The 13,308-nt window shown below is 57.0% G+C and overlaps 1 protein-coding gene across 9 annotated transcripts in view; it reads left to right on the forward strand.

Annotated features, from left to right (window-relative positions):
• LOC140688970 (ankyrin repeat domain-containing protein 26-like) overlaps positions 1–13,308 on the forward strand; it is a 179,179-nt gene that overhangs the window by 18,324 nt on the left and 147,547 nt on the right. The window lies entirely within an intron of this gene.

The following is a 13,308-nucleotide window of genomic DNA, read 5'->3' on the forward strand; positions in this document are numbered from 1 at the left end:
GGTAAGACCACGTTAACCTGTAGCAGCAGGTGGGAAACGTACCTCCCCAGTGCTCTCTCTCCCTTTTTTTAAAATGCTGCTTCTGTCCTTCTCTTTATGTTTAAAATACCTAAGCATATTTATTTTAAAAATAAATAAAAGCATGTATACACAATACAAAAATTAAATCCCCCGAATTGTTTATCATTTTGTGTTGCCGTCCAGAAAAATCTGGTGGTGTGCCAGAAGGTGACGGGGCCCAGAGGCCAAGTCAGCTTCAGTAGGGGAGGAGGCCTGAGCCGGGCAGGCCTGGGCTGGGGTCTTTGAGTTTTGTACACCAGGGGTTCATTCAGCTGCTTCAGTGAAGGGCTGTACTATTGTCTTCTTTTTAAATAAGTGATGGTCTACATAGCCTCTAGTCATTCCTTTTAGAGAATTAAGAAGATTAAGAGAGAGGGAGAAAGGAAGGGTCTGTAAAGGTGCAGGGACACTGAGAGCTCTCCCCTCTATCCCTTCCCCAGAAGATGAGCTGCTGTGTTCTAGTGGGGAAGGGAGCACATCTGAGGAGCGTGGATCCTTAGGGAGCAGACATTTGGGTTTCATTGCTGCTGGCTGTGACTGCCTGGCAATGCAGACCCGCCTCAAGTTTCCCCACCTGTCTAAAGAGCATGGAAGCTCCCCTGGAGGGCTGTGTGAAATGTCTGTACTGGAAAATCACATATTCGAAGTCTTGTGCCACTTCTAAATTGCTTCGGCTTCTCTTGAATGTTCATATTTTAAGCCCACAAGTCCGTACAGGTGGTGGTGATACTGACAGATAGATGGAGATGGACACCGAGAAACATACAGTGATCAGACTGTGTGTTGCCCCTGGGATTCTCCCTTCCAGTGTGGAGATTCTGGGAGTCTGTGAAATCCGCCTTTAGTGAGCTGAGACTTGGTACTTGAGGCTGGTGGAGGAGGTGGCACCCATGTTTACGAAGCACGTCCGTTGCTTCTCACGCTTCACCGCCTGCCATCCCGGAGTGCACACACCTGCTGACAGTGCCGCTCCCTCAGGATGGAATTCAGTTCGGAGCAGGCAGAAGCCCTGCGGGGGACAGGGTAGAGGCCCAAAAGAGGCTGAAGAAGGGCTGGATGGGCGAGGCTGTCTGTGCTGGGGGGTTGTCTTTGCTGCATATACACAGTGTGTCTTATGCTTGCTGGAGAAAGTGTGCTTACGTGTGGGCTCCCAGGGCCTCTGTCCCTCTGCAGGGAGGCTCTGGGGTTTCCTGCAGCCATCCTGTACTGCTCTGGTGTGCAGGGCTCTGGGGACACAGCCATGTGCTTTGGGGCTCTGTAGAGCTCAGGCCAGCCCAGATGATGGGAGGACAGGGAGGACTGGGTACCTGACTGCACAGCTGAAATTCGGGGGGCTGGTGCTCCACCCTTTCCTGAGAGGCTGTTCTCGCTGCTGCTTTCAAAACTCTAGAGCAGAAGGAGTTCGGGGGAAATGGCCTGATTTCCACCTGGCGTGGCACAGAGGAGGAGCCCCATAAATATTGACCAGACTGAGTCCCTTCTCCCAGCCCCGTGCTTTCAGGGCCCCCTGGTTGTACCTCAGCTGCACACAGTTACCGACTTTTATTTAACTGAGTGACTTGTGAGAACTGAAGGCGCATTATTTAAGAACACCAAAGGCCTGGTCAGAGCCAGCAGCTGTGGCCAGCCTGGAGAGCATGGCGTCTGGGGTTGGGTCTGGGGTGGGGTGGTGAGGGTCAGTGTAACAGGCTAGGGGTCCTGGGGCTTCGAGGAGGGGAGTGGGAGATGCCAGGCTTGCAGATTGCTGACTTACAGAGCCTTGAGGGGCGAGTCTTGGGGAGGAGGTGACTGTGCTAGGGATGGGGGCAGGGGAGTGTTGGGGAAGTCTAGTCAGGCGAGTGCTTGCAAACATCACTTCTGGGGAGTGATGGTGTGGGAGGAGGGGTATCTCTGAAGAAGGGCAGCTGGCTCAGTGTGCCTGCCCCTCCCCTGGTGCCCGGCTGCCCTCAGGTGCCCCGCCCCCTCGGGTGTTTCTGGCCCAGAAGCAGAGCCGGCCTGCACCAGCCAGCCCTGAGCCTCCTCCCATGCCTCCTCTCCTGATGCTGGCTCCTGAGCCAGAGTCAGTCAAGATTGCTGTATTTTTTCAGAGGGCAGATAGTGAAGGACCACTGCCGTGTGCAGTTTGCAGCACAGCTTGGTTGCCTATCAGTGTAAAAGGAATGTGTTTAGCGCCCAACGAGTTCTGAACCACAGAAAGGGTAACGGAAACCATGTCTGTCCCTGGGGAAGTGGGAGCTGACCAGAATTCCCCCATGGCCCTCCAATTTGGTCTGAGTTCTTGATGAGACCTCAAACTCTGGCGGGTAGAGCAATTAATCTCCCTCCAGAATCACTAGCAACCCTGGGCCCACACATGTGGCTGCCCGCGGGCGTGGACCCCTGCCTCCTGCCCCCACCCGCAGGGTCTCCTCCTTCAAGGCAGGCCTCTGGGGAGTCTTGTCAGGACCTGTGCTCCTCCCTCAGCCCAGCCCCTCCTTAGGCTGAGCCCTTCCTCCGTTGGCCCCCTTCCCCACCGGCTGGCCCTCTGCCCCTCTGGTCCTCTGCACCCCTCCCTCCCCTGCCCCTCCCCCTCCGTGGCCTCTGCTGCCCTGCCCCACAGCTGGCCCCTCACCCTGGTGGGGCCCTTTTCTCTGACTGGACTCTTTCCCAGGCTGGGCCCCTCTCCTGCTGCCCCTCCTCCCGCCTCCTGACTCCTCCCGCTCACTGATACCTCCCTCTCGCTCCTTTGCCCCCCGGGTCCTGTCACCTGTTTGCCCACCTGCTTGTGTATCCACCTGCCTGGCTGACCCAGTGCTGCCCTGGCCGGGGCAGGAGCAGGGAGGGAGACAGGTAGATCCTCCTGGTGTAAGCTTGTCCTCAGCGGGACGCTCTTCTTCCAGGCCTTTCGTCGCGGGGCAGGGCTCAGCCCCCATAGCTCCTGCTCTTACTGCCCCCGGCTTCCCATCCCACTGCCCAGTACAGCCCGGCTGCTCTCTGAGCCTCAGGCGGAGTCCAGTGCGTCCTCCAGGCCTCCTGGTGCACATCCAGTGGGCATCCCACCTGATTCCCCAGAACCTACACCCCCAGCCCCCTTGTCTGATGGTGGGTGGTTCCCTCCCTGCATCCTGGGTCTGTTTCCATCACAGCTCAGGTCCTCCCAACAGGACAGCCAGCTCTAACTTGAAGAAGCTCTCAGAACTGCCCACACCAGGGCAGCAGGAATTAGGGTGATGAGTTCAAGTACAGAGTATCTATCAGGGTCCAGCTTTTCCTTTGCTGACGTAGACCGCCTGCTTTCTGGGAGCACAGCTGCCTCTGACAGAGGAATGGGCCTTGGTGCTCAAACGGCAGCCCTGTGGGGCCTGTGGTAGTGTGTGGCCAGCTTGGGGAGACGCCGGATGCTGTGCTCTGCACAAGGAGAATGACTCACCAGAGCACGGCAGTACCTGGGACCTGGTCCTCCGGCCAGCCCTTCTGCTTGAGCTCTACTCTGGGCACTGTCCTCCTGGCACCCTTCTCGGCACTGTGTATAAGTCCACGCGAGATGGCACTCAGAGGGTGTCTCCCACCTCTGCACCAGCAGCCTCGTGTGCATCTGAGTGAGGCGTCTGCTCTGAGACACGCTGCCCCTGCTGGGAGAACTTGGTTGTGAGCATGGGGCGGGGGGCTCACTGAGAGCCTTGTGCTGGTGTGATGTGCTGGAGGGGTGGCCTACTCTGAAATTGGTTAACGCGTTTTTCTTGGTGCCTTTTGCCTGATTTCCGTATCAGAGAAATACTCTTGTCAAGAGAAAGCATTGCCCTCCTGAATCAACCCTGGCCAAAGGGATCTGACATCCCTGCCCTTTGAACTTGTTTTGCGAGGTGGCTGCTTTCCCAAATCCACGCGCCCTGCTGCAGGGATGAGAAACTCAGGGAGCACATTTGGGGAGTCGCTGGTTTAGCCTATGGATTGGGAAATATCTCTGGTGCTTTATTCTAAAGCAGATCTTTACTTGCAGATGTCACCCTCTGTCCTGGACACTCACCTTGTCCCTGAGGGACCCTATGCAATGAGACCCATTTGTAAAGTCCAGTTTGTTCAAGGGTCAGGAATGGGTAGTGAAGTGAGAGCCTCTTTGTGGCTGGAGTTGGCGTCCAGGTGTCTAAAGGTGAACGGAGGTGGGGAAACACTGTATGTGCTGTGGACGGGCGGGTGGGAAATGCCGGGCAAGTGGTTCTGCGGCTGGCTGGCTTGGAGTGGGGGCTGCACCCCAGCAGGTGGGGTGAGCCAGGCCCCAACACCAGGGCATCCCCTTGATGAAGGTGCTGAGGGTTACATAGCACCGTGCCCGGGCATCTGCCCTTACCTAGGTGTGGCGACCACAGCCCGGCTGTCCTCATCCTCAGGGCTTGGAAGTGCAATGGCAGGAGCTCAAAAGAGCCCATCAGAATCTTTTAAAAAAATATCCTGTTTTTAGTTTATTTTTATTATAGAGAATTCAAACACACACAAGAGCAGAGCGACCAGCTCTTGGGTCCAAGCCCTCAGCTCCAACAGTTATCAGCATTCTGCTCTTTTTTCAAAAGATGCTGATCCTAGAACACTTTCGTTAATTTGAAAACAGAGAGCTAACAAGCAATTATGTTAATTTAACAACACACTTGTGAGCGATGTTGAAAAGCCAGCTCCGCTTTACAAAAATGACAGGAGCACCACCCAGCCTGCTGTGACCATGCAGAGGCGGGAACACGTGGGTCCCACCCTGAGCACCTGCGGGGAGGAGGTGAGAGGGACCCAGAGGATCTTAGGGCCTGGCCCATGGCCCAAAGGCACAGAGACTTTGTGAGGTGGGGTGTGGGGGGTGCAGTGATGGACCAAACGGCTGTGCCCAGTGAGGTGCGGGACAGTTTAGGGTTGGCGGCAGTTGCTTCCTCGTCTTGTGGCCACACTGCCCTCTGTGACAGTGAGAAGGATGTCGTCGGAGCCAGACCCTCGTGTCTACACACTTGCACTCCTCCGGCAGGAAAGTCTGTGTGCCCTGTGCTGGGGATAGTCTGGGCGGCGACAGGTTGAAGATGGAACGAGTTCAACAAAGCAGTTCGAATACTGAAAGGGGCGATCTTGGGGTGCCTCGGCGTTGCGAAGAGGGGCCAGGAGGCTGCCGAGTGAAAGGAGGGAGACCCTTGCAGGCAGAGGCAGTAGTGAGAGGGAGCAGTGTCGAGGGGACAGCGTGGCCTCCCCCGAGCTGAGTCCAGGGCGTTCGCATGTGTGTGCAGGCACTCGTGTGTGCCCCGCCCTGCACACGGGGTGAGAGCAGTGACCACAGGGAGTATGAGAGCAGTGACCGTGGGTGTGGGTGCTGCGGGCATGGAGGTGTGGGCGCAGGGATCGGGGGGTGTGGGGGATGCTGTTCCCATCGTCTGCTGACACTTGAACTGGTTTCTCAATTGTTACGAACTTAGAAACGTTTTTGTTGCTGTGTGTCGTTTCCTCTTATGAAGGACCCCTCTGAGGACACCAGGGGCTCTCTAGGAGAACACACTTGCCTGCTTAACTACCCGGCTTGAAATCCTAAGTGTCTGCCCTTCCTTCCTGAGGTGCTGGGGTGGGGTCCACTAGGTGGTCCAGGTCTGACCCCAGGCCTGTTTAGCTTCTTAAGTTTTCATATGCTTGGGGCTGACCAAACGCCCTGCAGAGGAGCCTCTGGGGGAAGCCCAGCAGAATTCCACTGGGGGACAGAGGGTAGGGGGGCACTCATATGCACTTCAGCATCAAAGGGGTGTTTGACTGTGTCTCTGAGTCCCTCCCCGTTCTGAGATGTCCCTTTCCCACTGGAGGAAAGAAGGGAGCTCCAGGGGCAGGGGTCCCAGGGGTGAGGCTCGGGCCCTGTATCTACCCTGGACTTGGTCACCTTTCTGGGAGGGGGATCTTTGGCCAGGTGAGATTATGCCCCACCCGCCTGAGCCCTGTGGAATTAGCGCTAGCATGGGGTCTCCTTTAGGGAAGGGGTGCAATGCACTGCACACTCCCAGGTCCACATGGAGACCAGGGCCCTGAGCAGCCCCTTGGCTGAGGCCATGAGAGCCCTGTGGTCCTGGGCCATCATCCCCTGGGAAAGGAGCCCCAGGCAGGGTGTGGTCCTACTGGTCACCCATCACAAATTTAGGGGCCCCTGGTGTGCCAGCCCTGGCCTGGCCTTGGAGCCCAGAAGCTCATGGTCAGGCTCTGGAGGATGGGGTTTCTTTGGGACTGCAGCCTGGCCACACCAAAGAGGTGTCCATTTGGCCTGTGTCCAGTGCTGGGGGTCCCCCAGGAGTGGGGGGCACTTGGAGATTCCCCACCTGAGAGGAGGTCCACTGAAGGGTGCTGGATGTGGTACAAGTCTTTCCCAGGCCAAGTGACAGTTTCCCACTTGGGACCTCAGGTACCCGGGCACAGTCCCCGTGTGTACTGACTGTGGCCCATAGTGGGCCCAGGCACTCCCTCAGAAGAAACCTCTGGCTCACCTGGGCTGGGAGAGACGAGCGCTTCTCTCGATCCTGCCCCCCACCCCGCGCCCTGGGCCCTGGCCACGGGCGATTCTGCCTGGGCTGGTTTCTAACTCACCTGGCCCAGGTCCTAGGCACCGTCCTGGAGCCTTCGTGGAGAGCCCGCATGTTGACCTGCTGCTGTTTCTTTCCCGTGCTGAGCAGTGAGTGATGCACGTGTCCCTGTGGGTCCTCCGGGAGTGCAGCCTCTCCTGAGGAGGGAGGGCTCAGGATCCCATCACTGCTCCAGGTGTGGCAGGTGATGCCTCCAGACGCTGCCTCCCCCACCCCACTCCCAATCCTGCAGCCCGTGGTCACCCCCATCTCTGAGCAGCTCATGGTGACCCCAGGCCTGTCTCCCCTGTCGTTTCTGCACAGCCTGTGCTAAGCCACGCGGCCTCCGTCTTCTGTGCACCTCCTGCCAGGCCATGAGTCTAGAGGGCTTCAAGGGGAGAATTAAAATCCTGAACCCTGGGGAAAACCTCTGGGGTGCCTGGCTTGGCTCAGTAGATGCGCTGGGCACGTGAGGAAGCTCCAGTCCGGGAAGACGCAGGGGAACACCCAGGCCCAATGGGTAGCATCAAGGTGGGAGAGCCCTGGGGGCTCCCAGGGTGGGGTGAGAGGTGGTTGGCAGATGTCCCCACCCAGTCTTAATGAAGTGTCCCCTCCCCTCAGTGATCCTGTCTCAGGAAATCCCTTTGACTGGTTCTCCTGGGGTGGGGGGCAGCTCTCAGCTCCCGGGGGGTGGGGGAGTTTCCTGCTGGATGAAGGGTCTGCAGGTGGTCTGAGGTGGAGTGGAGGGGGAATATGTGCTTTGTTTGTGAGGTAAGCTCTCAGATTTCCTAACTGCGGTTAACTAGTTATCCTCGCGCCGAGCGGACAGGTTTGCAGCTGATAGAGCTGGGGAGGTGAGTCATGGGGAGAAGGGCAGAGCTGCTTCCCCCTGAGTGGGGCTCTGGAGGCTGCAAGGAGCCTGTGAGGGATACAGGGCTGGGGGCAGGGCGGTGGGGACATGGGGAACACCTCCTATGGGTGGCAGTGAGGGAGACACCACTTGGGAAGGGCGCTGACCGCACACATGGCAGATTTTGTGTGTGTGTGTGTGTGTGTGTGTGAGAGAGAGAGAGAGAGAGAAAGACCCAGGACCCTGGCGCATAAGGACCAACTGGTCAGTCATCTCAACAAACCAACACACTGGCTCTTTTATGCCCCCCAGGGACTCCCCGTTCATGTTTGTAATCTAACCCAGAAGATGAGAGAAAGGAAGCTAAGATGATGAGAAAACCTCAGCGGGGGGTGTCTGTTTCTCTCCATGATAGTTTTCTTGTAAGGGCCTCTGACTTCATAGCCTGTGGTTGTCCAGTGAGTTAATAGCCAGCTGAGACCGGCTGGTTGAGAAGCCATGTCACTGCAGACATCAGGACATGTTGCCTCTTCTGTGCCTTTATTGTTCGTGGTAAAGCTGGAGTCCCTCCCTACTGCTCACCTGGTGACGGATCTGAGAGTTGGGACACAGTCTTATCAGATCTGATCTGAGGCGGCCTGGAGAGAGGTTGGGGAGTGCAGGTAGCAGCACCGCTGTCTGCCTCAGAGTCTTCCCTCTGCCCCTTTCCAGCAGTGTGACCAGGCTGGGCCGCCTCACCACCTGTGCACCCTCAGTTGTTCATTCAGCCAACACCAGGGCACATGCTACAGCACGAGAGGCTCTCTTCCAGTCTCCCAGATCCGTCACTGGACCTGACAGGCTGAGGCCCCTCTTGAGGGGCAGACAGGCAGGGAAGGTGGTAAGTGAGTTAAGGATGTAACGTACTGGAAGACAGAAACTGCTAAAAACAACAAAAAGAAAGGTTTGCAAATACTAACAGCTATATATAAGGTAGATGAAAAGCAAATTTCTTCTGTAGGGCACAGAGATCTGTATTCAGTATTTTGTAGTAACCTGTAATGAAAAAGAAGTTGAAAAGGAATATACGTATGTGTTTATGTATGACTGAAATGTTATGCTGTATGCCAGAATTGACACATTGTTACTGACTATACTTCAGTTTTAAAAAATACAAAAAACAAAAACAAAAACAAAAACAGGAGAAAGAACTGGATCTGGCTGGCAGGAGAATCTTGAAAGTACAGGTGGGAGTGTGTGCATTTTTTGACATGGTGGTCAGGTAGGCTGGTGAGAAGGTGACAGTTGAGTGGCGCTCCTGGAGGTCAGGGGTGAGCGGGTGCTGTATTGGGGAAAGGATTCCTGCCCAGAGGCCCCAAGCAGAGGAGGCCAGGCCGGGGGACACAAGGAGCATAGGATGTAGGGGCACCAGGGCTGGGCCACAGAGGGTTCTGGGCCCAGGGGGACTCCGGGCCAGGAGGCTAGAGCAGAGGACAGAGCCATCTGACCTTGGCTGCTCAGTTCAGGGAATCCTAGGGGAATGGGAGGAGGTACTGTCAGCAGCCAGGCAGCAGCTGGCACTGGGGGTGGCCAGGTGCCCCCATCTGCAGAGTGGCGGGCCTGGTAGCATTTGCTGATGTTGGAGATGAGTCCAGTCCATGGCCTGTGCATTTTCCAGGGGCCTGGTCAGCAGAAGTGGGAGAGGCTGCTGGGGTGAGTGTTGGCGATGACCAGGGGTTCCACCAGGGCCTGTCCCATGGTGGGTTGAGTAGACACCCAGCTGGAGACATGCATGGGCTGGGGAGGGGCACAGCTGGCTGAGCCAAGCTGAAGGCGTTGATTTGGGGTCTTTGACACAGGGATGGGGTTCCAAGTTGAGTGTGAATGAGACACCAGGAGGGGTGATGTTTGGGGTGCAGGTGTGAGGCTGGCCAAGGGGCCCAGGGCAGGGGAGCTGATGGTCCTGAGCAGGGTGGGCTGGATGCTGGGACCTGAGCCTGGGCTCAGAATGTGAAGGTGGCCCTGACCTGGTCACAGATTGCCCAGAGCAGCCATGGAAGGGAAAGCAGGCTGGGGTACGGCCAAGGCCAGGGGCAGGGTCGGGGAGGGTGAGTCTTTTCTAGGAGTTCTGCTGGAAAGGGGAGGAAAATGGGCAGGTCTGGGAAAGGAAAAGGAGTCAAAAGAAGGGTCTCATTTTCAAGGGAAAGAAAGAAATCGGCTGCTGAGGGTAAACATAGGGAGTGGCAGGTCCCAGCTAGAGGGGAGAGGGGAGCCCTGCTGGCGAAGGAGTGGGACTGGCTGGGATGGCTAGAGGGAGGTCCCCAAGGGAGGAAGGGCAGACGGCGATGACTTCCTCGCGGCTGGAGTAGCACTGGGCACGCGGATGTGCGCTTGTGGGAGACGGCTCTGTGGGGTGTGTCCTCTGCCGGTGCCAGACACGTGCGTGGAGCTGGCTTTGACCAGGTTGGAATTTCCAGAATGTGAGAAAGGCATGGGGCTGTCCTGTTGGGCCGTGGAGTTTCAGCCGGAAAAGGAAGCCTTCAAAGGGTGGGGAAGGTGCAGGATTGGGGTCCAGGCAGGGTCCAGGCCTCCAGGGCAGCATGGGCTGTGAGCAGGTCCTTGGGGGCCTCGTATGCTGAGGCCAGGCGTGTGTGGGAGGTACGCCAAGGCCAGGAGTGCAGGGCAGGTACAGGGAGGCCAGTATGTTGGGCTCCCGGCTGTGTACTGCCCTCTGCAGCTGGGGCCCCTGAATTTCCTCAGTGTCCCCATGTCTGTAGAGTGGGGTTGCCGGGCAGGGGTGGTGAGGACTTGTCACTTCCGGGAGGCCTTATGGCCACATGCTCTGGGGTGTGTGGCACTCAGCCTCCACCCCAACACACACACACCCCCTAGCTGTTTCCCCCTTCCCTCTCAACCTGTTTCCCCCATCACCTCTCTCGCTGCCACTGTGAACCAGCACCCTCTCCAGATCACACCTGCCGGCAGGTGGCCTCTAGGTGGGTTTCTCTCTGCCTTGTCATCTTCGTCACTTATTATCGATTAGGTAGCTAGTCGTTAAACCTCCCTGTGCCCTGCGGGTTGTCCCTGCCGTGTGCCCATCACCGTGGCTCCTGATTGCGGGGAGGCAGTGAATGAAGGAGGGAGGCAGGTGTGCAGGCAGCGTTGCCATCGTGTGGGTGGCCTCTTCATCTGCCTCCTGGGGGAAGGTCAGTGGGGTGCCTGGAAGCACACTGGGTGTACAAATGTGAGTGCACAGCACCAGGCAGGGGAGGACCCCCCCATCAACCCCCGGATCTCTGCACCTGCCTCACCCTACCCACAAGACTTGCACTGTGGGGCGGGGCTGGGGTTGGGGCTGCTGTCCACGTGAGCAGCTCAGACAGTGTTGACGGGGCAGCTGGGTACTCAGTGAGCACCCAGCGGGGCCTCGGTCTCCCTGGGGGATCACCATGGGTGGCGTAAAGGGAAGGTGTGATGAAGGTGGGTATAAAGGAGGTGACAAGGTGGGTCTCCCGGTGACCCAGCCCGCCGCCACTCTGCAATTGATTTTTCCCAAACTGTCCAGCCTCTGCTGGCTCTTCTGCCTCCCAACCCATGTCTCACCTCTCTGCCCAGACCTTAGTGGGAACCCCTACCTCCCCTTGTTTCTGCCACAAGCCAACTGAGGCCTTGCTTTCTGGAAAAGCTGTGTCTGCCAGGCCCAAGAGGGTGGCCTGTGGCGTCCTGCACCCTGTGCTGAGCCAACCCTGGGCACCTAGCCCCTCAGTTGGACTCCTTGTCCTCTACCTGATTGTGTCCCCCACCTGACAGTGACAGCTGGGCTCCTCCGCAGGGGTCTGCGGAAGCTGTGGGGGCGCCGGGCTGGGAGGGCATCTCAGGAGAGGTTACTGCTGCATCCAGGGAGGGTGTCCTGTGTGTTGTACGTTCTATGTGTTCAAAGCCTTAAGCTGAGGCTGAGAGGGGCCATGACGATGCCACGAGCGATGAACGGTCTACTGGGGGAGAAGCACATTTTGTACAAAGACTTGCTATTGTTTGAATTTTTAGAAATGTGTCTGCTGCTGTGCCTGTGGGTGCTTTAAACATGCTCAGTGCACATTTAAATACTGACTCTACCAAACTGCAATTCATTGTTTCATAGATGCCAGTTTTCCTGTCGCCATCAGACAAGTGCCTTCATAAACAGATCGGCATGAGCTGATCCCAAAATACTGCAGATGGTCCTTTAGACACAGAAAACATGCCTGATGCAGGGGCTCAGCACAGCTTCCCTGGGTGCAGCCAGTGATGGCCATTTGCGTTCCAGCCCTGCACCCGATTCAAGCATAGATGTCCCAGCTAGGAGGGACAGTCAGATCTGGAGATGTTCAGGGTCACAGTGAAGGTGATCAGGGTCACTTGGAGATGTCCTGGGTCACATGGAGATGGTCAGGTCACATGGAGAAGTCCAGGGTCACGGGGAGACGTCCAGGTCACTTGGAGATGTTCAGAGTCACATGGAGATGATCAAGTCACGATGAGGTCTTCAGGGTGACAGTGAGCACCGTTTTTATATGACTTTGGTCCACTCTCCTGTCCCCTCAGTAGAGCCGTCCCTCGACCTGGGTGGCAGAGGTAGGATTCATGAGGTGATCTGCGGCAGAATATTCTTGCATATTTGCATATTTGTGAGACTGTGTGTGATGTAGGGATGTGCACATCCTCTCTGTCAGGTGTACGTGAGACGGAGCAGCCCCTGCTGAGCTTTCTGGGGGATTCACCCCCTGTTGGGGGGTTCAGGGAGATGACCATTGTGAGCTGCGGTCCTGCAGATTCGAGTCCCTCGGCCTTGCTCCCTGTCACCTCCTGTGAACAGCTCTCATGTGTCTAGGTGGTCGTCACTGCTGACTGCCACCTCCTGGGTCTCTTTTCTCCTCGTTCTGCCGCTCACCCTGTTAAGGCCATCTAGCCCATCACTGCCAGGACTCTGCCCAAGGACTGCTCTGTTTGCCCTGTGCAATCGGGTGCGGCTGACAGTCCTGGGTGGGGCGTGCTTCGAGTTAATCCACGAGGAGCAGTGTCCCTTGGAACCTGCAGGAAATGCTGGAGTTTAATCAGGCACAAAATCATCCACTTTGCAGCGGCAGAGGGGCAGCGGTTTGTACAATGGTTGTGAACACCGCAGCCCCACCAGGAGGTGGGCGGGCGTTCTCTCTCTCTCTGTTAGCGTCCTGGGGGCCCCCGGGGGATGTGCTGCGTCTGCCGGCCCACGAGAGGCACAGCTTTCTTGTGGCCATAAGAGGTAGGGACAGACCAGCTGCGGAGGACCGGTGGCGAAGTGGAGTCTGATCCTCCCCCAGGCCTGCCACTCTGTGCAGTGCGACCAGGGGCGAGTGGGTCCTCTGTCCATGTAAAGTCCCCTAAGCTCGGTCCTGGGTGGTCTGGACTGGACTGGAGTTGAGGCAGGTGGAAGCAGGAGGCAGTAAATGCTGCTGTTCTCAGACCCGCATCTTCACTCGCGCATCCTTTCCTGGTCGAGCGAGTCCCAGCCTCTTGAGTCTGGGCCTTGGCTGCCCTGGAGGGGGTCCTTGTCAGCCGGGCCCATTTCTCGCTTGTCCATCGACGTGGCCTGAGAACCCAGGGGCACTGGGAGAGTCTCTGGACACATTTTTACCTTCGTGCATATATCACAGGGGTTCACTTCATACCCAAATGCTGTTCTTTCTTTCTCTCTTTTTTTTTAATCAACCCTCCTTCACAGCTTCTCTCCAGATGTAGCCTTTGTGGAAATAATCACTCTGTCTTCATGTTTAGTTTCTAGGGTAATTCCGAGGGCTGTGGGAACAAAGTGCCACCGACTGGGTGGCTTACACAGTTGACGTTGGCTTTTCACAGTTC

The sequence above is a fragment of the Vicugna pacos genome, chromosome 24, assembly GCF_048564905.1.
Source record: "Vicugna pacos chromosome 24, VicPac4, whole genome shotgun sequence".
Lineage (NCBI taxonomy): Eukaryota > Metazoa > Chordata > Mammalia > Artiodactyla > Camelidae > Vicugna > Vicugna pacos.